This window comes from Aquarana catesbeiana, linkage group LG02 (genome assembly GCF_042186555.1).
Source record: "Aquarana catesbeiana isolate 2022-GZ linkage group LG02, ASM4218655v1, whole genome shotgun sequence".
Classification (NCBI taxonomy): Eukaryota; Metazoa; Chordata; class Amphibia; order Anura; family Ranidae; genus Aquarana; species Aquarana catesbeiana.
In genome coordinates this window covers 642,552,570-642,579,256 of record NC_133325.1, presented here as the reverse complement: position 1 = coordinate 642,579,256, position 26,687 = coordinate 642,552,570, and positions in this window count along the sequence as shown.

Sequence of the window (26,687 nt, the reverse complement as noted above, 5' to 3'; positions counted from 1 at the left end):
AACTGCTTAATAAGACTTGCTTGAATAGTGCCATCAAAGGCTTCACGGTAGGGCCGACGGAACATAAACTATCTGCCTATGCAGATGACGTCTTATTCTATGTCTCAGACCCCTTAATTTCGCTACCCAATATCATGGCCGAATTAAAAGACTTTAACCTACTGTCCAATTTCAAAATAAACTGCAACAAATCAGAGATCCTGTTCCTGAACATACCTACGAGCTTTCGTACACAGCTGCAAACCTCTTTCTCCTTCACCTGGTGTCAAACCTCATTAAAATACCTGGGGGTCTACCTACCCACAAGTTGCTGCCAGCTTTATAATTGCAATTATGTATTGCTACTTTCCGCTATAAGAACAGATCTAAAGAACTGGGACAGAACTGCTTTTTCGTGGATGGGCCGAGTCAGTATATTAAAGATGAATGTGTTGCCCTGCATTCTGTTTTTCCTGCATATGGTGCCTATCCCACTGCCCAGACCTTTCTTCTCAACCCACAACAGCCTGTTTCTACAATATATATGGCAGGGGAAAAGCCCCAGGTTGGCCCACCGCACGATACAACGTCCTAAATTTAAAGGGGGTATGGGTGTCCCGGTGGTTCGTAGATACTATGAGGCAATCGCACTACAACGCATTTTGGATTGGTACCATAATGTAACTCTTAAGCTCTGGGTACCACTTGACAAGTTCCTGGCTGGCCGGAATTTGTCACATGCCCCATGGGTCCCTTGGGAGAGTAAAGGTCTTTCCACACTGGTCTCTCCCATGGCCACCCATGCCCTGGCAATTTGGGATGCCCTGAACAGGAAAGGAAAACTCGCTCTTCTAATTTCCCCCCTTGCTCCCCTAGGTGGCTTCCCCTGGTTTGCTCCGCGGGAACACCCCTCCTTTTTTTGGGCCTGGGCGGCTGATGGAGAGTCCAGATGTGGAAGATTTATACAGGACCAGGGTCTACTACCACTGGCCTCACTGAGAACGCAATATGGTACCTTCCCAATGGACGATTGGCACTATAGACAGCTCCAGCAATTTATACACAGTCTGCCCCAGGGAGTCAGATCTCCCACTATGGCATCTACCTTTGAACGACTTTGCATGTCGACTTCGGCTATCCCACACACGATTTCTGTACTATACAATTTATAACAATCATTGAATAACGAAGGGAAGCCGAGATACATTGGGGAATGGGAGAGAGACCTTCAGTATGTCTTCACCGAGATTCAGTTAGACCAATTATATCGTCTCACGCACTCGAGCTCAGTGGATACGAAAATGCAGGAAAATGGTTATAAAGTTTTGATCAGGTGGTACAGAGTCCCTTCTAAACTTCCCAAGATATACCCGTCCACATTAGACACCTGTTTGAGAGGATGTGGCCTTAGGGGCTCGTTCCTCCATACATGGTGGGAGTGTGCCAGATTGTGGCCTTTCTGGCTAGACATCCACGCACAGATTAAGATTATTTTAGACATAGAGCTCCCGGACTCCCCGTTGGAATCCCTGCTGCATGTTCCTACCACTCCTCTCAGCCAATACTGCAAATAGGTACTACCACACCTACTCAATGCGACAAGGAGACTGATTCCGATATATTGGAAGAAATCACAAATCATATGACATAGTTGAAATATGATGTTCCTTATACCCTCTAGGTAATTTTTCTTTTTGCCTGACTGTCCCGAAATGACCTAAATGGACTAATATGCACAGAGAAGTATGTTCCTATGACCATTTTTATGTTCTGTTTTGTTTTACGTTCCTTTCTATGTTATCCTATGCAAAATTTTAAAATAAAGATGGCATAAAAAAAAAAAAATTAAAAGTGCTCATTTTAAAAGCTTATATGCAAGTTATTGCCATAAAAAGTGTATGGGGACCTGGGTCCTGCCCCAAGGGACATGTATGAATGCAAAAAAAGTTTTAAAAACTGCAGTTTTTTCAGGAGCAGTGATTTTAATAATGCTTAAAGTGAAACAATAAAAATGAAATATTCCTTTAAATATTGTGCCTGGGAGGTCTCTTTAGTCTGCCTGTAAAGTATCTTTCCCATCTTCATAACAGTACCACAGCAAAATTATATTTCTAAAGGAAAAAATGTAATTTAAAACTGCTCGCAGCTGTAATGTATTGTAAGATCCCGGCAATATAGATAAAAATCATTGAAAAAAACGGCGTGGTTCCCCCCCAGTCCATTACCAGGCCCTTTGGGCCTGGTATGAATAATAAGGAAAATCTCGCACCAAAATTTTAAAAAAAGTGGCGTGGGGGTCCCCCCAAAATCCATACCAGGCCCTTCAGGTCTGGTATGGATTTTAAGGGGAATCCCACGCCAAAATTAAAAAAAAATGGTGTGGGGGTCCCCCAAAATCCATACCAGACCCTTATCCGAGCACGCAACCTGGCAGGCCACAGGAAAAGGGGGGACGAGAGAGTGGCCCCCCCTCCTGAACCATACCAGGCGACATGTTGATGGGGACAAGGGCCTCTTCTTCACAACACTTGCCCAGTGGTTGTGGGGGTCTGCGGGTAGGGGCTTATCGGAATATGGAAGCCCCCTTTAACAAGGTGGTCCCCAGATCCCGACCCCCCCTATGTGAATGGGTATCGGGCACATTGTACCCCTACTCATTCACCAAAAAAAGCATCAAAAAAGTAAAAATGACAGGATACAGTTTTTGACAATTCCTTTATTAAAAAAAAAGTGTCCCACAATGTACATCCTCTGTGAATGACAGCGCCGACAACCGAAAAAACGGAAAAACTCCGCCTCGATGGGAGGCGTTCCCGTGACTGCAGCCTATTCATGATGACAGCGGTTATATAGCTGAGGGCGGGGCCACTTGTTTACATCACCGGGTGCCATCCCGTCCCTGTAATAAATTCTGCTTTAATTTTTCAGGAGATAAAGGACTTCCATTTGCAGATTTGAGTAGCCATGTTAGATAGCCAGAACAACTGCACTGTGGCTACTTAAAGTAGATTTAAATTCATGAAATCTGAGCCGGGCACATATACCTGCAGTGTTTTGTTATCTCTCTTCAAAGCACTATGTCCCATAGCGGTCTCCTGCTCCGTTCTTCTGTTATCAACCTGATAACTCCTGACAAGTTCTCCATCACATATGATAAAAGCAGCCAGAGTTTTATGTTGGGGAGGATGATATAAATAGATTAGCAGAGCCCTGAACGATTAAAAAAACAGAGCTGAAAGTCTCTACCTATAAGGAGAGGGGGTGTGTGCCTTTCCTCAAATCAGCTGTGTTGGCTGTATGCCCAGGCTTCACTGCAGTGCTAACCAGGAAGAGAAAAATCTCCTAACACGATCTGAACTTTCTAAACAGTATATAAAAATGAAGACAGCAGAAATACATGTAAAACTTATGTAGGGAGATTTGTTTAATCTCTGTGTATCAACTGAGGCTGTTCACTTCACTGGGTATATGTGAGGGTTTACTTCACCTTTAATTTGAGTGGTGCAATTATAGTGTCCACCAGCAGGTATCTCCTGTCAGAACCTAATAAATAGTCTCCACCTGATGTTGGCTGCAAGGTGACTACTTAGCTCAGTAAGTATACCTTTTCTGGCCCAGCTCCTGACCTGTTTGATACATAATACCTTGCATTTACACCTGGCTTTGCCTTGTTTGTTCTCCCTGATTAGCCTTTCCATTTTGTAATGCTATTTTGTATATACAGTCAGGTCCATAAATATTGGGACATTGACACAATTCTAATCTTTTTGGCTCTATACACCACCACAATGGATTTGAAATGAAACAAACAAGATGTGCTTTAACTGCAGACTTTCAGCTTTAATTTGAGGGTATTTACATCCAAATCAGGAGAACGGTGTAGGAATTACAACAGTTTGTATATGTGCCTTCCACCAAAAGTAATGGGACAATTAGCTGCTCAGCTGTTCCATGGCCAGGTGTGTTGTTCCCTCATTATCTCTTTTACAAGGAGCAGATAAAAGGTCCAGAGTTAATTTCAAGTGTGCTATTTGCATTTGGAATCTGTTGCTGTCAACTTTCAATACGAGATCCAAAGAGCTCTCACTATCAGTGAAGCAAACCATCATTAGGCTGAAAAAACAAAACAAACCCATCAGAGAGATAGCAAAAACATTAGGTGTGGCCTAATCAACTATTTGGAACATCCTTAAAAAGAAAGAATGCACCAGTGAGCTCAGCAACACCAAAAGACCCGTAAGACTGTGGTGGATGACCGAAAACTTCTTTCCCTGGTGAAGAAAACACCCTTCACAACAGTTGGCCAGATCAAGAACACTCTCCAGGAGGTAGGTGTATGTGTGTCAAAGTAAACAATTAAGAGAAGACTTCACCAGAGTGAATACAGAGGGTTCACATCAAGATGTAAACCATTGGTGAGCCTCAAAAACAGGAAGGCCAGATTAGAGTTTGCCAAACAACATCTAAAAAAGTCTTTACAGTTCTGGAACAACATCCTATGGACAGATTAGACCAAGATCAACTTGTACCAGAGTGATGGGAAGAGAAGAGTATGGAGAAGGAAAGGAACTGCCCATGATCCAAAGCATACCACCTCATCAGTGAAGCATGGTGGTGGTAGTGTCATGGCGTGGGCATGTATGGATGCCAATGGAACTGGTTCTCTTGTATTTATTGATGATATGACTGCTGACAAAAGCAGCAGGATGAATTCTGAAGTGTTTCAGGCAATATTATCTGCTCATATTCAGCAAAATGCTTCAGAACTCATTGGAAGGCGCTTCACAGTGCAGATGGACAATGACCTGAAGCATGCTGCGAAAGCAACCAAAGAGTTTTTTAAGGGAAAGAAGTGGAATGTTATGCAATGGCCAAGTCAATCACCTGACCTGAATCCGATTGAGTATGCATTTCACTTGCTGGAGACAAAACTGAAGGGAAAATGCCCCAAGAACAAGCAGGAACTGAAGACAGTTGCAGTAGAGGCCTGGCAGAGCATCACCAGGGATGAAAGCCAGGGTCTGGTGATGTCTATGCGTTCCAGACTTCAGGCTGTAATTGACTGCAAAGGATTTGCAACCAAGTATTAAAAAGTGAAAGTTTGATGGATGATTGTTATCCTGTCCCATTACTTTTGGTCCCTTAAAAAGTGGGAGGCACATATACAAACTGTTGTAATTCCTACACCGTTCACCTGATTTGGATGTAAATACCCTCAAATTAAAGCTGAAAGCCTGCAGTTAAAGCACATCTTTTTTCATTAAAAATCCATTGTGGTGGTGTATAGAGCCAAAAAGATTAGAATTGTGTCAATGTCCCAATATTTATGGACCTGACTGTAGTTGGCTTTTAAATGTGTGTTTGCACCAGGTTTTTTCTATTTGTTACAGGTACTTTTATAGCACTGTCAATTTACGTAGCACTTTTTTATTGTTTGTTTCATGTCACATGGGTCTGTGTTTTTTTCAATAAAGTCCTGTTTGCACTAAAGCTGGACTTTGAGATCCCTTTATTTAGCTGTATCTATCTGATTACACTGAACTGCAGGTATCCTGACACCATAGCTTTAGTTCTCCCCTGGGACAGGGCAAGTACCATGGATGCGGGACCTGTACAAACGTAATTTATAGTCGACCATAGCTAGTGGGGGGCAGGGATGGGAAGGAGTAACTTATCCATGGTTCCCAGACTTTCAAAAATGTTGCATGTGAATCCCCCAGGCATGAACAGTAGTTCACTTGGCAGAAACAAAAATGTATGAGGCTAATTTCTGTAAAGACAAAAAAAGGCCACCTATGCTCAGACCGAGGCAGCACTCCAATATACAGAAAAACCAAGAAAGATTTTAGCCCATGTGACTTTACTGAGTAAGATAATACACTGAGTGTTAAAAAAATACAAAATTTATTTCACAATACATAAAAACAAGCAAGATTCAATATTAATTGTATCATCATGAGAAACAAATCAACAATGTACATACACAGTGCCAATAATTGTTAGAGCATCTGATTCCTAATTCGCAGGAGCTGTAATCTCTATGTGTTTTGTGGGACAGCGCCCACTTCCCCAGGAGACAGCCAAGGTTGGATTTTGTGTACATGTGTGGAAAGACCATGTCGTAGCCAAAAGCAACGAATTAAACAATTAATATTACGCACTCAATTTGTATTTAAATGTTTCATCAGTTAAAGTTGGACAATGTCCAATAATATGCACAAAATATACTCACACATCGGTTAATAAATCAAAAACATGGCTGCAAAGTAGAAGCCACAGGTTAGATCAATAACACCAGGATCCCGACGCTGTGGAATGGCCTCCACAGCAGAGGTTCCATCCAGGAGCTGATGAGGCCAATTTCTGCTGGGGTGCAAAAAGGCCCAACATAGGGCAGTGTGAAAGAGCCAGCCGGGCATCTTTACCCCTTTTCAAAATATTGTTTATTATTAAAAAAGGTAAAACAGTGATAATTTTTTTTTTATATAAAAAGGGTAATACAAAGGAAACAAAAAGGCAATAATACAACAGAGAAATAAAAAGGATTAAGAACAAAAATACTTACCAAAGTCCGGTTCTGTGGGTTTGGCAAAGTCCAACAGATTGGTGGCACTCATATGTCTTGAATGATGTTCCTTATTTGATGGTAAAAGGAGAGCTACAGACTTCTAAACAGTCTCCCTTTTCTGGTCCCTGAGGAGATTGTTGACAAAAATGATCTAACCAAGGAGAAGGTCTGAGGAGTGGCCAATAGAATGTCACAGTCTTTATGATCATTTAGCTGTCATGTCCTTATTTTTAAATGTACTAATATTTCCAGTATACTCCATGTCATGATCTGGTAACCCACATATTATTGTACAGCATGCACTTTCCATTCCAGAGATATGCAAAAATGATATCCCTCAGATAGGCCTGTCTCCCAGGAGATGGGATACAGCTATCCTATCTTGTGTATACGATAGCCTAGCCATGTGTAATCTTGATCCGTTTAGTATTTTCTTCCACATCCAAAGATATAATCAATAGTAATGGAGCTTGGTCATGTCTAATGTTATGAATTATGTGTAGATTTTGAAACTGTGAGTTGGAGAAGTGAGTCTCAAATAGGAAACCTGTCAGCAGGGTTTTATTTACCCTTAGGTTCAAAGTGTGGCAAAATGTAAATGTTTTACAGTTTTACAATGGTCTAAAAAAAAAAGAAAGATGTTTCATAGCATCTTCAAGCCAGTTCTTTAGTTCCAGTGAGTGTCATAAAAATACCCCAGCATTTACAGTATATCCACACAGGTAACAGTGACACCTTAATTCACTCACCATGAAAAGACATGTCAGTTGTCCAAGAACAGGATAGAAGGTGTGAAAGTTGTGGAACGGCCCTGTTCTAAGTTACATAATCCCATCCTTGGTGCCAGGAAGGCTTCATAGGTCTTAAGTCCTACATTTACATGGCTGAAGGTGTTATTTGTTGTCAAGTTGCCAGGGTAGAGATGTAAAAACAGCACGAGCTGTGGAAGACAGATGGTGTTGAAGGCCCCTATGGGATGGTTGTTTCAGTTTGATGTAGATGGCAGTTATTAAGCCTCTTGTAAATTATTTGTCCTTTCTGTGCTAAATGCATCTCCCTATCCTTGAAAGAATTTTCCTTTTTCTTAGGGTGTAGAAAGACTGCAGAATTTTAACCTGTAAAATTTTTCCTCATATGTTGGGCCATTTGTTTGTTGAAAGGTTGTTTTTTCTTCCCAATGTACAGGTCTTTGCCTTCCTTATCACACTGCACTGCATATACCAAGTTACCTTAATTGTGTTTGGGTGTTGGGTCTTTAGAATGTACAAGCTTCTGCCTCAGTGTATTGCTGAGCGTAAAGGACACAGGACATTGGGGAGACAAAACAACCTCTCTCTAGTGTCAGTCTGTATTGCTAGAGTTTATTGAGAGATTATTAATAAGTTAAAATTTTAAATGATAAACTCATGTTCTACAATAAACTGACTGTTTTCCATTTAAATAGATACATATATGGATTAGTGTGGCCTTTGCTACATGCTGAACCAGCCTGTGAGCTGGAAATCTTATTCCTGGAGATATATTGCCCAAGAATAAAACAACTGGAATGGTCCAGAGCAGTGGTCACCAACCTTATTGACCTCTCAGGCCCCTTAACTCACAACTGTTGCCTTATACACACAATGCTCCGGCTCTCTGCCCTCCCCCCACACTGTGCATCACATCGCTGCCTTACACAGACTTATCATTGGATCTCACTCCCTTATTTAGCCATGTGCTGGAGCGCCGTGCTTCCTCCCACAGTCTGTGATCAGCACTGCCATTGGAAGTCCCCTTCCTTCTTCACCTCCAGCTCTCTGCGCTACTCCCAACACCTCCCTCTGAGTTCACAGGAGGCATCGGGTATCAATGCTCACTAACAGTATTGACTGTCAGCGCGCATTGAGAACAACACCGGAAACAACATTGGGCAGTATACATCTGCCACAATGTTGATTTGGGGCAGACTACCAAAATTTTCTCATTAACCATCAGTGGTCCACGGACCACTGGTTGGCGACTGCTGGTTTAGAGAAAATTGCTAAAAGGAGTCAGGTCATTTTAGTCTTCTGAGTAGAGCCTAGGGCCAGCAAATATGGTACTAATTGACAAGTTATTTATGGTATTTAAAAGAACTTACAATTTAAGAGGTTCATTTTCTATCTGACATCGCTGGTATTAATGGACACAATGGTCCATTTACACCTACTGGTCCATAGGAATGCACCCCCAAACAGCCCCTTCCTTAACCACTTTAATACCAGGTACTTTCACCCTTTTCCTGCCCAGTCCAATTTACTGTCGCAATTTTCAGTGACAACAGTGCAGTTATGCAACACTGTACCCATATGACATTTTTATCATTTTTTTTAAAGAAATGAAAAAAGATTGAAAATTTTGAAAAAAAATGTTTTTCTTAGTTTCTGTTATACAGTTTTGCAAATAAGTAGTTTTTCTTCTTCACTTATGCGCACTGATGAGGCTGCACTCATGGGCACTGATAAGCTGCACTGATGAGACTGCATTGAGAGGCTGCACTGATGAGGCTGAACTGATGGGCACCGATGAGGTTTCACTGATGAGGCGGCACTGATGAGGCTGCACTGATGAGGCTGAACTGATGAGGTTTCACTGATGAGGCGGCACTGATGGGCACTGATAAGCTGCATTGATAGGCACTGATGAAGTGGCACAGTTTACCCCGATCTGTGATCAGCTGTGTCCAAAAGAAAAGCAGTCACAGAGCACACCTGATGAGCACCCCAGGGGGCGCGCAGGGGGTAAAGTTCTGGGGGTGACAACCATGGACGCCCTTCCAGAACTAGACAACCACGATGTAGCTGTCTTTTGGCTATAGCGTGGTACTAAAGTGGTTAAGCTGCAAAGGCAGCTGGATGGGTGTTGAACACATGCTGCCACCACAATGCCTTGCTTCATGTTGCAGCACAAAAGATTAACCTGTCACGCTCGGTGGGCAGTACTGCTGCTAAACGCAACCCATTCAAGTTAATGGGACCATGCCACAAAAGTGAGCCAAACTGTGGACTCCTGGTTGCGGCATGCTGTTCCCATTTAAAAAAAAAAAAACAGGCATGCAGGATGCAGCATCACCACCTCCTAAATGCCATGCCTGCACCGCTTTCTGAAAAGTGATCCTCTCCAGATCGCTCATCAGAGAGCAACACTGTTGTAAAGGAGCCCTTACTCGTTTGACAGTGACAGAGATAGTGACAGAGTCTCTTTAGTGATCTTCCTAATTAACACAGGGGGTCTCAGCATCCCAAGAAATTTAACCGTTCTGATTGAACAGTAAATATGTGTAAGTTGGTTACATGTATTCCAATGTACATCAGTTTACAATTCATTTTCTTAACTGTATGCTTCCTCTTCAGTTAGGCGTTGACTCATGGGGAGAAATGAGTTCCATTACACGTCTCCTGGCTCAGACGGCCAGATCCGAATACAACCATTTAGTTGCCGTGGAGATTTAACCAAACAGTCAACACAAAACAAATTTGGAGGATCAGTAAAAGGATTTTACACAAGATTTGGCAGATGGTGTAATGTTTAGGATGTAGTTCACCTAGTTAGAAATGTGAGCGATTTTTTCAAGAAAAGCATTTATGCAAGGAAGAATATTTACTTGCAACTTTTTAGTAACGTTCAGTGATAGGAAGAGATTTGTCAGAGCAGAGGCTTGCATCAGGCCATTCAGCTACAAAACACTTTATTGCATTTAATTTCCAAACTGTAAATAGCAGGATCAAGTTTAGGATTGTGACTCAGAGCAAGAACGACGGAAAGCAAACGAAGATCTAATGGTTACAACTAGGAATGAGTCACACACATCAGTTATTTAATTGAATATCTGTTAAATAAATAAGGATGAAACGGTGGCAGGTAAAGTATAACTAAAGGCCGCTTTAGATTAGAACACCTGTCAGGGCTTTATTACTGTCTGTGATTCACTGTTTGTCCTGTTTACCATTATCACCAAGAGTGACACTGAAAGAAGATCCCAAATTTTGGGTAGTCACCAGAACAGGAACTGGGGGTGGGGATTCCAGTGGGGACATTAGTTCTGGTGACATCCAGGGATTCCCTTACTTTGTCGGGAGTTCCTCTCACTTTCTGTTTTGGCTATAGCACAGACAATTATAAGGAATCTCTCCAATGGGACACAGGCTTAAAAAAAAAATGATGATAATGATGGGGGCATAACCCTTCCCTACTCTATCCAAAATGAAAAAAAAAAAGTTTTGCCTCTAGTTTTACTTTAACCTCTTCGCGACTGTACTATAGCCGAATGACAGCTATAGCGAGGCTGCACTTTGCCGGGAGGCCATCATATGACGCCAGTGGCGGCTGGTGCTCAAAATTTTTGAGGGGGCGCAAACAAACTGAAAACTTCTGAAAAAAAACCCCCATCAATTGCAGCCTCGCTGTGCCCATCAAAGGCAGCCACTGTACCAAACGCAGCCACTGTACCAAACGCAGCCACTGTGCCATCAAACGCAGCCACTGTGCCATCAAATGCAGCCACTGTGCCATCAAACGCTGCCACTATGCCATCAAACGCTGCCACTGTGCCCATCAAATGCAGCCACTGTGCCATCAAACGCTGCCAGTATGCCATCAAACGCTGCCACTGTGCCCATCAAATGCAGCCAATGTGCCATCAAACGCTGCCACTGCGCCATCAAACTCTGCCACTGTGCCCATCAAATGCTGCCACTGTGCCATCAAACGCTGCCACTGCGCCATCAAACGCTGCCACTTTGCCCATCAAATGCAGCCACTGTGCCCATCAAACGCAGCCACTGTGCCATCAAAGGCAGCCACTTTGCCCATCAAGCGCAGCCACTTTGCCCATCGAACACTGCCACTGTGCCCCAAATGTTGCCACTGTGCCCATTAAATGCTGCCACTGTGCCCCAAATGCTGCCACTGTGCCCCAAATGTTGCCACTGTGCCCCAAATGTTGCCACTGTGCTCATTAAATGCTGCCACTGTGCCCCAGATGCTACCACTGTACCCCAAATGTTGCCACTGTGCCCCAAATTCTGCCACTGTGCCCATCAGATGCTGCCACTGTACCCCAAATGTTGCCACTGTGCCCATTAAATGCAGCCACTATGCCCCAAATGCTGCCACTGTGCCCCAAATGTTGACACTGTACCCATTAAATGCTGCCACTGTGCCCCAAATGCTACCACTGTGCCCCAAATGTTGCCACTGTGCCCCAAGTGCTGCCACTGTGCCCCAAATGTTGCCACTGTGCCCATTAAATGCAGCCACTGTGCCCCAAATGCTGCCACTGTGCCCCAAATGTTGACACTGTACCCATTAAATGCTGCCACTGTGCCCCAAATGGTACCACTGTGCCCCAAATGTTGCCACTGTGCCCCAAGTGCTGCCACTGTGCCCCAAATGTTGCCACTGTGCCCCAAGTGCTGCTGCTGTGCCCCAAGTGCTGCCACTGTGCCCCAAATGTTGCCACTGTGCCCCTGCCATCTGCCCGGCACTTACCTTGTCTCGCGGGTGACGGCGGCAGGCGGCGAGCGGTGTCCAGCGTCTTCCATTTCCTCCCCGACCCCGATATCTTCTCCCGCCCACTCCTCCTCTCGTTCTCTGCTATGATTGGATGCCTGATAGGCACCCAATCACAGCGCCTGTCATTTCAGCCAATCAGGTGACAGGTAACACAGACCCGGCAACCTGATTGGCTGAGAGGCGGTTCAATGATAGCAAAGGATAGCTGAAAACTGGCAAATCCACACAGGGGACATCTGCATGGACAATCAGGGCACTGATCATCAGTGTCCTGACAATCAGTGAAGCTCCAACAGTGCCCACCCGTGCTGCCAATCTGTGCCCTCTGTGCCCACCAGTGCTGCCAAGCTGTGCCAATCAGTGCCTATCAGTGATGCCTGTCAGTGCCAATCAGTGCTGTCTAGCAGTGATGCCTATCATTACTGCCTATCAGTGCCCATCACTGCCGCATATCAGTGCAGCTTCATCTAGTGCCCATCCGTGCCGCCTCATTAGTGCAGCATATCAGTGCAGCCTCATCAGCACACATCGGTGAAGGAGAAAAATTACTTGTTTACAAAATTTTATAACAGAAAATAAGAAAACATTTTTTTTTCAAAATTTGCAGTCTTTTTTCATTTGTTTAGCAAAAAATAAAAAACCCAGTGGTGATTAACCGGTTCAATACAGGGCATTTCCACACCCTCCTTCCCAGACCAATTTTTAGTTTTCAGCGCTGTTGCACTTTAAACGACAATTGCGCGGTCGTGCAACGTTGTACCCAAACAAAATTGACGTCCTTTTTTCCCCACAAATAGAGCTTTCTTTTGGTGGTATTTGATCACCTCTGCGGTTTTTATTTTTTGCGCTATAAACAAAAGAAGAGCGACAATTTTGAAAAAAACACATTATTTTTTACTTTTTGCTATAATAAATATTCCAATTTTTTTAAAAAAACACACATTTTTTCTTCAGTTTTGGCCGATACGTATTCTTCTACATATTTTTGGTAAAAAAATATCGCAATAAGCGTACATTGATTGGTTTGCGCAAAAGTTATAGCGTCTACAAAATACGGGATAGATTTATGGCATTTTTAAAAAAAAAAAAATTTTTTTTTTTTTTTTTTACTAGTAATAGTAACGAGCGCGTTTTTTTTTTCGTGACTGCGACATTATGGCAGACACATCGGACACTTTTGACACATTTTTGGGACCATTCACATTTAGACAGCGATCAATGCTATAAAATTGCATTGATTACTGTATAAATGTGACAGGCAGTGAAGGGGTTAACCACTAGGGGGAGACGAGGGGTTAAATGTTTCCTAGGGGAGTGATTCTAACTGTAGGGGGCGGGGACGTACAAGGGGAGGAGACCGATCAGTGTTCCTCTGTACTGGGAACACAGATCGGTCTCCTCTCAACTGACAGGACGTGGATCTGTGTGTTTACACACACAGATCCACGGTCCGGCCCGGTTAACGGGCAATCGCGGGTGCCCGGCGGACATTGCAGCTGCCGGGCACACGCACCGGGTCCCGAGCAACGCGGCGGGCGCGCCCGCACGCCCCCTAGACGGCCAGGAAGCCCAGGCCGTCATATGACGTCCACCCAGCATGGGAGATCCCATCTGTGGACGTCATATTACTATGGCTGGGTGGTGAAGTGGTTAAATACCACCAAAAGAAAGCTCTATCTGTTTAACTACTTGCCGACTGCCGCACACAGATGTACGTCAGCAGAATGGCACAGGCAGGCAAATGGGTCTAAAGGTACATCCCTTTAAATTTGCCGCCTTTCAGGGAGCGTGCCCGCGGGTCCCCGCAACTCGATGTTCGCCGGCGGCCCGCGATTGTGGTGTGAAGCGGAAGAACAAGGAGATGCCTATGTAAACAAGGCATTTCCCCGTTCTGCTGTGTGACATGACATCGGGAGCAGTGATCGCTGTCATGTCAGTGGAAGCCCACCCCCCCACAGTTAGAATCACTCCCTAGGACACACTTAACCCCTTGATCGCCCCCTAAAGTTTAACCCCTTCCCTGCCAGTGTCATTTACACAGTAATCAGTGCATTTTTATAGCACTGATCGCTGTATAAATGGCAATGGTCCCAAAATAGTGTCAAAAGTGTCTGATGTGTCCGCCATAATGTCGCAGTCATGATAAAAATTGCAGATCGCCGCCATTACTACTAAAAAAAAAATTTATAATAAAATGCCATAAATCTATCCCCAATTTTGTAGATGCTATAACTTTTGCGCATATTTACCAAAAATATGTAGAAGAATACACATCGGCCTAAACTGAAAAAAAAAATTGTTTTTATATATATATATATATATTTATATATTCACAGAGGTGGTCAAATACCACCAAAAGAAAGCTCTATTTGTGGGGAAAAAAGGACGTCAATTTTGTTTGGGTGCAACATCGCACAATTGCGCAATTGTCAGTTAAAGGGACGCAGTGCCGAATCGCAAAAAGTGCTCTGGTCAGGAAGGGGGTAAATTCTTTTTTTGTTTGGGTACAGTGTTGCCTGACCGTGCAATTGTCATTCAAAGTGTGACAGCGCTGAAAGCTGAAAACTGACCAGGACAGGAAGGGTATGAAAGTGCCCAGTAGGCAAGTGGTTAAAGACCACTTGTCATGACATAAGTGCCTAGGCTGGCCTTCTTCTGAAAGTAGCGATTACCTGGTTATGTCAAATTTTTATCATTTACAGACCTGCAACAAGCATGCTGTAGAAGAAAATCAATGACATGTCAGCAGTCCTTAAAGTTGAACAGTCAGAAGATTATATCCTGCTCGATCACTTCATGCTGGGCAGTTTTGCAGGAATAACTATGTAAAACATTAAAAATAAGTGCCTATACTGTTTAAAATCCAGTAATGCACAGTCTCAACCTGCTCTGCACATGCCCAGTTGTTCTCTATTCTTGACACTGTGCCTAAAATCAGAGCCACTAGAGGCCGATCAGCTGACAGCTTTAACATTTACTGTTGCTGTAGGGGGAAGAAGCAACAGGAATAGCACATAATGTGTGGAGGGAACACAGATTAGAGAGGGAGAATACTTAAAAGGGGGCGCACCATTAGAGCCCCCTTTTTTGGGACGGCGGTCACCCAGCCCTGGTGATAGTTTAGGTTAGCCGGTATTTAGTGTGCTGTGCCTTTAAATGCATACCTGAGTTGAAGGTGGCCCAATCAGATCCCAGGGAAGGTTCTGGTATTCCTGGGAGAAGTGATAAAAGGGGCTGCTGAGGGTCTGTACTTCCTCTTGCAGCAGCTGGACCTGGAAGAGAAGAAACTCCCTCCCTCCCCGTCGCGGTGTATTTTATGTGGTTGGGTCACCCCGGATTCCGGGGGGGACGTATTTCTTTGTAAATAAAGGTTGAGTAGCCTGTGTTCTGAAAACTGGGCAAAGGTTTTGCTGTTAAATATTTAATTTCATTTGGAAAATTGGAATTATTATGTTTATTTATATGAATTTTTTGTAACCAATAAAATTACCGCGGCCATTTTTTGCCATATATGATGTATGTGTGTTTTTTTTCCTATTAAGTTTTTATAGTGGTACCTGGGGAACTAAGGTTAGGGGCAAGGTGTGGCCTGCTGTCCCAAAGAAAAGCAGGAAAAGTGACAGGGCAAATTCTGCTGCCAGAGAGAGACACAAGTATAGTGTCTTATCTTATCTAACTGTTATTCTATCCTTTCTCCCTGGCAGCCTGTGAACTTCTTCACTGAAAAGCTTCTGTCAGCTTTCCTCTCTTTCTGAGCCAAAACATAGAATCAAGACTGGAAATGTGCATATTTAATTGAAGAAAGTGGCATATTGTTTTTGAGGCCAAGGAGAGGGGGAGAGTTTCCAATAAGAAAGTGACTGTCCTGGGATCCAACATACTGGCCTCCAGCAAGAAGAAACAAGAGTAATACTGTACACAATTTACAGCACTCCCTAAATATGGTAGCATAATTATTAATGTGAAATGTATGTTCTTTTGTTAAAGAATATTAATTGTTATCAAACTGTTATGGGTAAAGTTCCAATTTGACTCAATGGTTGCTTTAGGCAATTGTCAGAGGGACCTGCGATCTCAGGGGAGCATCACAGTGCTGGATCAGAGGTCCCCCCACCTGGAAACTACCGCAGTGCAGGACCTGAATGTCGGACTTATAACTGATGGTGGTGTGTATGTCTGACTTCACAAGGTAAGCAAAGAAAATAGAATAGAATGGGTTAGAGGTAGGTCAGAGTGAGGACTAGTAAAAAAAATAGTTTTACCCAAAATAATAAATAAAGGCTGAGAGTAGGTACTAGACTTTCAGTCACATTTGTGAAAATTTAAAGTTGAACTCCAGCCACAGACATTTATACAAGGGAAAATAAAAGTTACCTCCTGTGAGATGTGTTAAAGCGGAGCGCCGCCGAAAAAAAAATGTTTAAAAGTCAGCAGCTACAAATACTGCAGCTGCTGACTTTTAAAACATGGACACTTACCTGTCCAGGGCGCCCGCGATGTCGGCACCCGAGGCCGAAGCGTCTCTCCATCCTCGGGTGCTGCCACCTCCATCTTCGGTAAGGGAATCAGGAAGTGAAGCCGTGCGGCTTCACTTCCCGGTTCCCTACTGCGCATGCGCGAGTCGCGCCGCGCAATACGAATGCTCCCTGCTGCCTCTGGGACCCGTGTGTTTCCCAGCAGGCAGCGGGGAGGGAGCAGGAAGTGGCGTAAATAACCGCAGATTCTGCGGCTATCTACGCCGGAAGTGGGTACAGATACTTGTAATATACAGGTATCTGTACCCCCCTCCCCCCTGAAAGGTGCCAACTGTGTCACCGGAGGGGGGGAGGAATCTGATGAGTGGAAGTTCCACTTTTGGGTGGAACTCCACTTTAAATGTTCACCTTGAGCCTGTTTACTGTAGAATTCATTAATTGTTACTCGCTGGATAATACAGACAGTGCTGGACTTCTGAAGCTGAGACTAGGAGAGACTAGAAGGGATCCTGTCTTTTATTCACCCTGCCTTTCTCCTTGTCCATTCATAGAACGCCTTTGTATTCTGTTTATATGAACAAAGGGGGGAGGAAAGGGGGGTAAACAATTTCCTGATCACTGTACTGGGCTTTATTTTACACACTCCTGACCCATGCACTCTGTGCACCAAGTTGGGTTATGTATTCCTGGCTAAAGTGTTCATTCTCCCAACAACTGCTGATTGCTAAGCACTTCCCAACTATTTTAAAACAGTTCTTCTTGAAGGTAGAATCAGACATAGAGTTAGTTCTCTGCATATCATATGTAGTGAAAAGTACTTTTTTTTTAAATTATCCTTTGAACTGACGTTTATAAGCAGTGTTATTATAGGGGAAGACAGAAGAGGAAAGAATCCTTACAACTCAACCGTCTTTGACTGCCAGTAAGAGGGATTGAGCAGATCCTTTACTGTTACACACACAGGGCTTTTTTTCAGCTGGAACTTGGTGGAACTCAGTTCCACCACCTCTGGCTCAGGCCCTCTGCTCCCTGCTCACCACTTTCACTTTTGATAACACAGAAGTCTGGCTTGTCTCCCAATGGCTCCAACAGATCTGATCTCCTGAGTGGCTCCCATTGAGTGCAGGATGGGGACAAGGGAGATGCAGATGCTTGGGGTGCAGTGAAAATACCGACTCCCCCACTGGATGATCTCCCTACATGTGAGAAAGGCAGAGCCACCTACTGTGTGCAGGCAGGTACTAGAGCCAGCTGGGTGCTCCAGCTTAATGCAGTAACAAAAGTAAGACATGTGGAAGCTGGTAAAGCTTTTAAAGGGGGGGGTTGCATGCAGAGGTCAGAGCTGAAGAGGGGTGAAAGTGAGAAGTAGATGGGGGCTGCAGTGGTAAGCAGGCTGAACTCTGCACTCTGTGTGTAGCGCACCCCCAAACTCTGCCCTCTGTGTGTAACCGCTTGAACTCTGCACTCTACACGTAATGCATGCCTGGTATTTGATGCTCCTGTAAAACCCTCCCACTGTTATTGGTTTGGAGGGTGTGTGTGGGAGGGGGTTTGGGGGGTCGTGGTTGAGTTTCTGCACCTGAGAAAAAAAGCCCTGGTTACACATATCAGTAAAACAGGCACAATTGTAGAACTTGTATTGCTAGCTTACACAATAGTTTGCAATTGAGAAAGCAGTGATTGCCATGACTGTTATGGAGGGGTATAAGGCTGAGCCAAGATAATAAAATCTGTGCATTTTTTCCTATAATCTAATGTTATTGTAAAAATTTAACTGCTGCTTTCATAATATGGTCCGTTTTATTCAAACTTCCTTTTTTGCTACAGCCAACCCATTACTGACTGACAGTAAATACACTATTTTGCACTGGGAGAAAGTATTTTTTTTGGCAAAGTGGGAGGCAGTGCTTGAAAGAAAAGGGTAATATTGCAGAGGAAGAGATGAAAGGTGCCTTACCAGATTTTTAGATACAAGAAAATGGTAGGTAAGGCTATAAAACCTGCTATTTGGGTATTCTGACTGACACCGGCCTAGCAAGAAGATTAATCCATCTGTGTTGTAAGCATGTTTGGAGGAATCTGTTTTTTATTTTATTCAGCCTGTAGTGTATGACTAGCCTTAAGACCCGTACACACGATCGGATTGCTGGCCAACAAAACCGTGGACTTTTGTCCGAAGGGTGTTGGCTCAAACTTGTCTTGCATACACATGGTCACACAAATGTTGGCCAACAATTACGAACATACCCTGTTTCCCCGAAAATAAGACCTATCGTGATTGTCGGTAATGGCTGCAATATAAGCCCTACCCCCCAAAAAATCCCTACCCGGTTTCCCCGAAAATAAGCCCTACCCTGAAAATAAGACCTACAAGGACTTTAACTAGGGCTTATTTCGGGGTAGGGGTTATATTGCAGCCATCACCGACAATCACGCTAGGTCTTATTTTCAGGGAAAACAGGGTAGTGACGTACTAGAGGTACTACGTGGTTTTTCAGCTCTTTAGCGCCAACCTTTGGACTCCTTCTGCTAATTTTGTGTTAGTAGAAGTTTGGTGAGTGTTGATTCGTGCTTTTCTTTTCGCGTTTTTCATTTAGCGCTTTTCAGTTAGTTTCTGAACGGCCGTTCGTCAACCAGACATGTTGCGGAATCGGAGGAGATAACGTGTTCTTGGCCTTGGAGTTATTGCTTTGACATTATTTTTTGGGTTGAATAATAATGATTTCATTTGGTATATTTTCTATATTTTTGGATGCATGTCTAATTTTTTTTTTTTTTTAATGCACAATAAAAAAATTGTGAAGAATAATACTTGACTATGTGTTTTACTTCAAATGACTGTTTGGGATTTGGCAGTTACATTTTATAAAATACAATGTAAAATTAACAAGGGACATCAACATAGTTGTATCTTTGATCTTAAAAACTACAGGATAATGGTGTTGTGGTAACCTGCCCAAAAAAAATAAAATAAAGCATAATAATATTATTCTTGATATCACTAGAAAAAAAAAGCCTTTGAAACGTTGTTTGCAATAACTCCATCAGTATCACCAGCAAAGCAGCTTCATTATTATCCCATTAAAGAAGAAGAGAATTGTGTGGTGCATTTGGAGATTTCATAATTTGCCGTCACGAATGTTAATTCTCCATTACGAACGCTAGTTTACAAGACCGTCCGCTTCTGCTTCTGAGCATGCGTGTTTGTACTTTGGAATTTTGTCCGATGGACTGTACACACGTTCGGACAATCCGACAACAAACATTTGTTGGTGGAAAATTTGAGAACATGCTAGCCAACATTTGTTGGCGGAAAGTCTGACAACAATTGTCTGATGGAGAATACACACGGTCAGACTTTCCGCCAATAAGCTCACATCCAACATTTCCCGTCGGAAAGTCCGATCGTGTGTATGGGGCATAAGACCTGAAAACCCAGCCTAACTATCCTACTTCATATTTTGGAACCCAACATAACTTATTTGTGAACCCATCAGTCATTTGTCTATTCTGGTTCCGGTTCCAATTTTATTAGCAGTCAGCAATGCAACACCTTTGGAGAGCTCCCAACCAGCAGCTGCCGTTGGGATATCTATACACCATTTGGGCTAGTAGCCATGAACACTATTCTTCCCATGTAATTGTTGAACCAGTGCCAACTAAAAATACCCTGGGTACCACACCCTGGAATCTATCAGAAAATGGAGAAATTTTTAAGGATATGACCAATTTTGGAGCCATGTTTTTGTATGAATATTTAAACTTGTAATGTCCCGATCATTGGATTTTTTTAAAGCAATTTTTGCAATAATTTTTTGTATATTTTTAACAGTAATTATGTGTATGACGTCTATGGTGGTACCAAGAAAATCCATATGCCACATGTCACATGACACAAGTGAAGGGAGATTGGCTCTATCTGTGTCAATATATTAAATAACGCCAATCCTTCCTGAAGAAGCAGACTAAAAACTTTAAAACCCATTGAAAATGGGGTGTCGTTACACCATTGACCAGAAACATATTGCGCAATAATATCTGTAGTCATATAAGTGGTAATGACTAGGTATCAAGTTGGAATATATAGGTTACCTCCAATACCTACTGTATAACGGCATTATTACAATGGTGCAAGGCATAATATTATGAGCAACGCACAGACATTAGTTAAATTGATTTATTGACCACAAAGAATCTTTTGTATTGTAACTGTATGATGTCAACTATTACATGTGGATAATAAAAATTTTTGTTTGTACTGAGTTATATTGTTTTGTGAGTGTCTAACAATTTGAAAAAAAAGTATTAATTTTTCAACAGTTCAATGTGGTTGCTAAGTAGTCCCATGCTATTTTAGTGACTTAAGGCAGGCTTAGGCAACGTGTTAGCTCAATGTCTATATTAAGTGAGCAAAAAAAGCATATATAATTAAAGAGTTCAATTCATTTAAAAATGATCCTTTGTTCTGAGGTATTTGTGGGACTTCCAATTATGGCACAGAAATTAAACATATTTTGTGGGACGAAGGACTGTGGCATGTTTGTGTTGTACAGGTGCATCTCAAAAAATTTGAATATATTATATAATATTTCAGTAATTCAACTCAAAAAGTGAAACTCATATATTATATATAGATTCATTACACACAGAGTGATATGTTTCAAGCATTTCTTTCTTTTATTTTGATGATTATGGCTTACAACTAGTGAAAACCCAAAATTCTGTATCTAATAAAATTAGAATATTACATAAGACCAATAAAAAAAAAGATTTTTAATACAGAAATGTTGGCTTACTGAAAAGTAAGTCCATGTAAAGTATAGTATAGTATGCACTCAACACTTGGCCAGGGCTCCTTTTGCATGAATTACTGCACCAATGTGGCATGGTATGAAGGTGATAAACCTGTGGCACTGCTGAGATGTTTTGGAAGCCCAGGTTGCTTTGATAGCGGCCTTCAGCTTGTCTGCATTGTTGGGTCTGGTGTCTCTCATCTTCTTCTTGACAATACCCCACAGATTCTCTATGAGTTTTAGGTCAGGCGAGTTTGCTGGCCAATCAAGCACAGTGATACCATGATCATTAAACCAGGTATTGCTACTTTTGGCAGTGTGGGCTGGTGCCAAGTCCTGCTGGAAAATGAAATCAGCATCTCCATAAAGCTGATCAGCAATGGGAGACATGAAGTGCTCTAGAATTTCCTGGTAGAGGGCTGCCCTGACTGTGGACTTGATAAAAATACTTAGGCTGCATTATAGAATAAAATATAAAAGAAAAGTAAGAATAGAAAGTAGAATAGAAAAGAATAAACTAGAAGAGAAAAAAATGGAATAGAATAGAATAAAAAAAGAACAAATATAGCCATCTGCTGAAATTCAAATTCAATTCAAATTCAATTTGAATTCAAATGCTGAAATGGGAATTTCGATCTTCGAATCGATTTGAAAATATTGAATATATGAAAAAAAATTTGAATACATTAAAAAAATTCTGAAAATGAATTATTCTAAAATAACAAATGTGACGAGACAGAACTATTAACTTAACAAATGAATACGAAACTAAACAGATTTTTCCGTCATGCACATTACTACTTCATTGTGGGCTGTGAACATTGATAAAACTCCTGGCCTTGGGATTTGAGCAAGTGTACATCTTGGTTGTGGGAAGGTGGGTTAAAAGAGGTCAATGTTAGCCAAATGTGTTGAATTCTCAAGAGTGTAGGTTTATTTCAGAATGCAATGGCTTTGCCAAGTTTAGTGACATGTACATTTCAATAGCTGTGCTTCCAAGCAGTATTTACCACAGTGAAACCTCAGAAAACCAAAAATGTTGATAGGATGATTTTCTATTGTCTGTAGGTCATACTGCATTTATAGTCAAAGTGAAAGCCTTCCAACATGAGAACAAAGGAACCTGTTGACCCAGTAAAATCCCTCAGTTGTACTGTACACAAGCTGTTATCTCATCAGACTTGGCAAAAATTTACACATTTGTAAGTGATTACAGTAGGAAATATTTTCCTTTTGTGTTGAATTAATGAAACAAATAAACAAGCTTTCTTTGCTCTAATGTACAATATTACAACCTTATTGTTACCGGATACAATATCTGTGTTAAAGTAGATACATTATACCATACAAAACAATTCCATAAACAATGATTTGGAGACAATGACTTCAAATGCCAATTAGAAATGGGTTACTTCTGCAATGACAGTTTTAATGTCTTTGAAAAATGTTCCCATGGAGTTTAAGAATAAGATTGACCATAAATGGCCCAACATTTCCAACTTTGTTAATGAAAATTAAGTATTTTTTGGTCTCCTAGGCAGCAATACATAATGTCTCTTGTTAAACGCACCCATAAGTGCACCAATGTGCTTTGAAATCCTCTTCTTGATGGGCCAAATCCTTTATTGTTTTATGTAGAGAGTTTTGAAGCTTGTTTTCTTTTGAGGAGACAATAAAATGGCCATACAATTCATACTGTTCATTAAAATAACATTTAGACAGTGAGATAGTGTGAGAGTATATTGTCCAATCAGCCATGATGCACACTGGGTGTGGACATATATATGCCCACAAGCTGCAACTTGCCTACAGAAATATACAGTATCTGCCATGGATTCTGGCAACAATTTGTACATCCTGTGTCCTGCTTGGTTGCAGTGCTCTCAGGGCATGACAAAGCTATGTTGAGTATAAGAAGGGCTCCAGAAGGTTGTCTGCCCTAAGCTCTTAGCACCTGTGTCCAAATAATCCTAGTTGACTTCAGTAGGATGTACAATCCACCAACACAAGCTTAGTTGTATTGTGTAGATATTATTGCTAGTCTCTGTACAGTTAGAAAACAACATTAGACTTGTAGCCCTATCATGTTTCAGATGACGTATGATGTTCACAATATCTATAAAAAAGAAATGCTCTGTTTGCATATCTTCAGGATAGTTTTTAAGTGATATAGCAGCACAGTGGTTAAGTGGTTAGCACTTCCATGTGGCAGAACTGTGGTCCTCGGGTTGAACCCCAACCACAGCACTACCTGCCTGGAGTTTGCATGTTCTCCCTGTGCCTGTGTGTGTTTTCTCCGGGCACTCCAAAGACATGCTAGTAGGTTAATTTGCTCCCATCTAAACTGGCCTTAGTATGTGTATGTATGAATGTAAGTTAGGGACCTTTGATTGTGAGCTCCTTGAGGGCAGGGACTGATGTGAATGTACAATAGACTGTATATGTAAAGCTCTGTGTAAATTGATGGCACTACACACGTACCTGTAATAAATAAATATACAAGTCATGACCAGTACATCCCACAAAATGCAAAGAACCCTTACTTTCCTAATGGCTAGTTTACTAAAGGTGTTGAGACTGTTCACAAAATACAGTGGGGTTGATCTACTAAAACTAGAGAGTGCAAAATCTGGTGCAGCTGTGAGTGGTAGCCGACCAGTTTATTCAATTAAGCTTTGACAAAAAACTGGAAGTTGATTGTTTTTTATGCAGAGCTGCATCAGATTTTGCACTCCAGTGTGTGAATATTAATTTCAATTATCCAGTCATGGGCATATGAAAGAAGTAAACAGAGATTTGCTTTTCACGTGATTGGCCAATTGGAGAAGTATGAATATTCTCAATCCCTTTGGTAAATCAGCTTCAGTGAGTCAGCATGATAACCAGGTGAGTAGCATTTTCAGGAGGCCACCTATTTTTTTCATAACAGGGTTACTTTAACAGGTTCTTGAAATGAACAGTTTTGAACCAGGTAATAGTCCTTCACTGGAAACTAGGAAATGGGATAACAGTTCTCAACAAAAGCAGTACTCTGTAAATCAGTGGTCTTCAAACTGAGGCCCGGGGGCACTGCTTGCTTTTATCAGGCCCTTGGGGCACTATTTCATGCACTGACAACAACGATGGGGCACAACTCCTCCCAATGACAACAACGTTGGGGCACAACTCCTCCCAATGACACCAATGATGGGGCACAATTTCTACCAATGACACCAACGATGGGGGCCCAATGACTCTAACGATCGGACACAATTCCTACCAGTGACACCAAAGATGGGGCATTGTTTTCTCCAACTGATGCCCGGACATTTTCCACTCCCAGTGGCCACAGTCCTGCCCCCCTAAAGTCTGAAGGACAGTAAAACGGCCCTTTGTTTAGAAACCCCTGCTGTAAATGATTGAGGGATAGCTAAACCCAAGAACAAAAAATATCTAGTTGTAGCTGCATTACCTTTTGATTTTCAGGCAAGTACAGAAAACACTGATATCGCCAATGACCTTTTCACTTCCTGTGACCTGAAAGCAAAAACAATGTTATCTTTCTTGTGTAAACTACTAATACAATCAACTACTATGTAATAAAGATGACCAAAGGCAAACCTGTTTTAAATCCAGCTTGGTAAACAACCATGGCTCCCTCCAAAGATACAGTGGCGAAGAGAGCATAGCCACCTAGGAAAAGAAAGTATGTTATGTGCAGGTCTATCAGGTTATAAGGAAAAAAGAAAGCTGATACAGTCACTGCATATGAGGACTGGTAAGGTGCGATATATTTGCTTTTGGGTTTAGTTATTTTTTTGGGGGGTTTAGTTGTGCTTTAAGAACTAATAAATGCTGCATGAAGCTTTGTACACAAAACCAAAGCAAACAGATATAAACAAATTGTTGTTTGTGCGTTGCCTCAAATAAAAGTTGTAACAGTTTGCCATGAGCTTCTGAATTATACAGCATATTTCTTGATAATCTGTTATGATTGGATTTATTTTAGTATACTTGAAAGCCACACACCCAGTCCCCGCTTCTTTCTTATAGCAATGTGAATACATTCAGTGCATGATGGCAAAGGATAGACTGTACACAGCTGTTTTAGTCTACAGATGAATGCAATAGGCTGTGATACATTATAATAACCAACTGCAGACCTTCCAGGTCTGAAGGATTGTAACACATTTTGTTTCAATTGAGAGATATTATGTGTGAATTACTGGACCACTTCCTAGTTTTACTGCCTGGGATTCATTATCTTTAGGACAACTTCCAGGTACCAAGTGAAAGCAATCGGTTAGCTACTTTTGCTACCGAGAAAACAATGTAACTGGTTATATAAGAAAATTTACCTGAAAATGTAGGTCCAGGCAATATAAAAAATAAATTCAGTACATCTGTGTAATACATTGTAAGGAGGACAAGCTCAACTGGTAGTGGCAGAGGTAACCATGTACGCAACAGGCACACTCACGGACAGTCCAGGTAGGATTGACCTGCACTTTTATTCAGCAAGGCAATAGGCACAAATTAAATGCGGGGGGGTCTAGTATACCGAGTCCATAGCATAAAACAAATAACTATAATAATAAAACTATAATAATAAAAACTTTCCTTAGGAAAATGCAAAAAAAAAAAAAAGTCATAACTGATCATATGTGCAGCACCATGGCAATTTCAGATCAAACAGAAGCCAAAATGGCAACTTCCCGGGTTGTAAAGAATAGGAGGGTTTAGTTCCACTTTAAGTATGGTAACAGGTAGTCCCAGTCCTTCCCATCCTTATCAATCATTTTTATAGCATACCTTTCAGGGTCCTATTGTACTTTTTTACCAACCAGTTTGTTTGGGTGTGGTACACTGAGGTGCGTAGGTTAGAAAATTTCAACAAACTACACAGTTCTTTGGGGACCTTTGACATGAAGGAGGTCCTTGGTTCAAAAATACTTCCCTACGAATATCTGTATGTAAAAACATGAGGAACACCTAATATCTAATATCACCTAATATCACCTAATAGCACCTGATATCTCTCTGTCCTATTAAGAGTCTGTTTACCCCTTTGTTAAAAAGGGACAGTTTTACCTCAGTTTCATGGTTTTCTATTTTCAGGTGTTACCAGCTTGGAAGGCAGATAGTCCTCAGTACTAGTACTTCATGCTATAAGGGATACCAGTTTATCCATACTCTGTATGCCTACTTTCATAGACCACTCACTCCATCATCTGAGCAGGCTTAAGCGCCTTAATTGCAACCACTCCTTTGTAAGAAGGGACGAATAATACATCTTGGAACTTGTGAGCTTTCCCAGGGTTATGTACACATGCAAACACACACTGCGCTCAGTTGACCATG